Source organism: Cynara cardunculus, assembly GCF_001531365.2.
Source record: "Cynara cardunculus var. scolymus isolate 2C chromosome LG 2, CcrdV1, whole genome shotgun sequence".
In the NCBI taxonomy this organism is placed as follows: Eukaryota; Viridiplantae; Streptophyta; class Magnoliopsida; order Asterales; family Asteraceae; genus Cynara; species Cynara cardunculus.
In genome coordinates this window covers 56331249-56334681 of record NC_037529.1, presented here as the reverse complement: position 1 = coordinate 56334681, position 3433 = coordinate 56331249, and positions in this window count along the sequence as shown.

The following is a 3433-nucleotide window of genomic DNA, read 5'->3' as shown; positions in this document are numbered from 1 at the left end:
AAAAAAAAAAAAATCGGGGCGTGACAGTCATCTTTTTTGCAAGATAAGTGAGAACTGTCGATTAAAACGAATGCAATATCATATTAATCCATTACCAATACAAACGCTTTGATCATTGTCTTCACTTCCGGAACTCGAAGTCCGATTATCATTGTAAACCATTTTAACCTTCTCATTCCCATTATTGTCGATCTGTTCTTCAATGAGTTTATCCATATTGGCTTGGACGATTTCGAAAACTTTACTATCGGGAATCCTTTAACAATCACAAATTCAATAACATTATAGATAGAAAAATCAAATTTCAAAGACAATCACAAATTGAAAAACAAGATCAATATTAAATCATCATCAATTATGAGATTTTTAGATTTTGTAACTCCTAATTAATGATATGGGAGTTACACAAAATGATAAAATTACTTAATTACCTTTGCCATTAACATATGAGATGTATGTGAACCTAAAGAAAATATGGATTTTCATTGGTTGAGCTTGGTTAACAAAGTTTACACAATAATCTTGGTTAACATTTGAACCAAGCGTTCTCTCTCTATATATATAGGACCAGGTTCAAATGTTAACCAAATTTTGTGTGTTAACTTTGTGAACCGATTTTGACCATTGAATCTTTCATTAAACGGTTGTGATTAATCATGATAAAAAGTTATTTTTTAAAATTTAAAATTTCATAAAGATAAGTGAACAAAGTTGAAAAGGGTATTTAGGTAATTTTTGTTTTTATGTAACTCCCATATCATTAATTGGGAGTTACAAAATAAAAAATACCATCATTTTTGTTAGTGTAAGAACCATATGAACACAACTATATATATGAACCATTATGTCAAATACGAACAAAAAATTGACATATATATGAACTTGGACTGCATAGCATTTATGAACACAATATGAACATAATAAGAATAGCTGCTACACGAAAGGAAATAAATAAATAAATAACAGGTATGAACACAATATGAACAACTTGTGAACAATAGTTCATTCATTATGAACACATTCTGGAGCAGTCTTTTGTCAAATGGAGTTTTATACATGCATTGCATATACACCGTTTAAGGTTCGTATTACAGTATCTCCTCTCGCCGGATTGAAGAGTCATATAATCAAAATACTTTTTATTTGGTATTCTCTCCCTACTACATACAAACCAACTTGTTAGTATGTCTTCGTTCTTGTTTGTTTTTTTGGCATGAAGATGAACATCAAACCCGACATTGTCCGCGCACGTCGTGTACATCATTTTTGCTTCATTTATAGATACGAATTGTGTGTTGATCTTTGGTTTAAGCTCGTAATCAACATTGGGCATAAAATACTTGCTTCCATTTGAACACTTTCCGACATCGTACTTTGTTTCATGTTCGGAGAACACCTGTTGATACCATCAGAGTTCATAAAATCAATGAACATTAATATTACATAACTAGAGTAATCAACTGCAACAACCAGAAAATAGATTTATTTGGTGTGAGTTGAGCAATCATTAATGACCATGAGATGATTAATGCGAACATATATGAATAGTAGATGAGATCTATTTGGTTCTAGTTCACAAGCTGTTCATAGACTAAAATAATTGACATGGACATATATGAACAAATTGATATGAACATATATTAACAGCATATGAGATCACTAACAGAAACCGATATTCATATGATGGGGGTCATTAACATGAACGTACACAACTATGAACATGATGAAGCCACGTACGAAGAGAATATTGTAGAAAATATATGAAAATGGGTCGTGCATGTACTTCCATTTGAACATATGAATTAAGTACGTATTAATAATTAAAGAAAAAAAAACTATCAACACAATATGAATTACAAAATACACAACACATCATAATGACCATAATTTCGATTAAAACGAGTCTAATAAAATATTAATCCATTACCAAGACATTCGCTTTGGTTAATTTCTTCACTTTTCGAACTCGAACTCCGATTGTCACCATAAACCATTTTAATCTTCTCAATGTTGTCGATTTTTTTTTCTAATGCGTTTATCCATAATAGCTTGAACGATACCGAAGATTTTACTATCGTGTTTCCTCCATGAAATCAAAAACTCATAAAACAATAAAAATGGAAGATCAAGATTAAAATAAAAATAAAAATATTAATTAAAAATGCACATTTATAGGGATTTTGTGATTTTGTAACTCCCCATTAATGGTATCGGAGTTACATAGCAAATAAAATTACTCAATTACTTTTGGCATTAAATTGTGAACATGATATAAACTTAATAGAAAAATGGATTGTAATTGGTTGACATGGTTTGCAAAGTTAACACAAAAACTTTGGTTAACATTTGATCTTNTCTTACCCCTCTCTCTCTCTCTCTCTCTCTCTCTCTCTCTCTTTCTATATATATATATATATATATATATATATATATAGAGAGAGAGAGAGAGAGGGGGGGGGGAGATATTGTGCAATCTTTGCCATTCATACAACCATATCTCATCCATTCAAACTTTAATGTATGGTCAGGGAGTCCATTTAATAATTTTTTTTTCATTTTTTAAATTGTTAAAGAGATAATATCGGAAATTCTGAATATAACATAATTATTGATTTTTTTATTTTTTATAATAATTATCTAGAATTAATGGGATTGCATTAAAAATATTGAGATATCCTAGTTAATATACAACTCTTGCTTCATCGATTTTTTCTAGAATGTTGCATCAAATTTTTTCCAGAAATGGTCTCTTTTTCATCGATTCTAGTGACAGTCTCTTTCTTTAATGACTTTTTACGGTGGTTTCGTATAAGGTTCTTAATTTCTCGGTTGCATTTAAAATTAGCATTAATGGGTTCATTAAATTATGTCAACGAAGTTTACATGAGAGACGTTTTGAATCTGAAGATCAGTTTATTCACTTAGGCGACAAAGTCGGTTCTTCAATGCAATAGTTGATTGTTGCAGGTGATGAAACTTGCAAGAGTCTTAGAAAACGTTTTGATGATGTTGATGTTGGCAATGATGTTGATTCATGTGATTTACGAAATGCATCCATGTAAAGAGATTATAAACACAACCGTAATGCATTTGAATTCATTCCAGATTTCGTACATATTCAGGCCCGTATTCAAATTCACTTCAAAATGAATCTTTACTAATGCATTAAGATTATAATAATGTATTTAGATTCTAAAGTGATTAAATAATGAAACAAGATTCACTCCATAAACACAATAATGCAATTAGATTTATTACTACAAAAACAATTAGATTCATTAGTATAAACACAATGAAACAAGATTCATGCAATAAGGGTGCATGCATTGCTCCTGTTAGAAGAGAAGAGAAGAGAAGACACTATCACTCGAAAGAATCGATGAAAGAAAAGACCATCTCTGAAAAAATTTGATGCAACATTCTAGAAAAAATC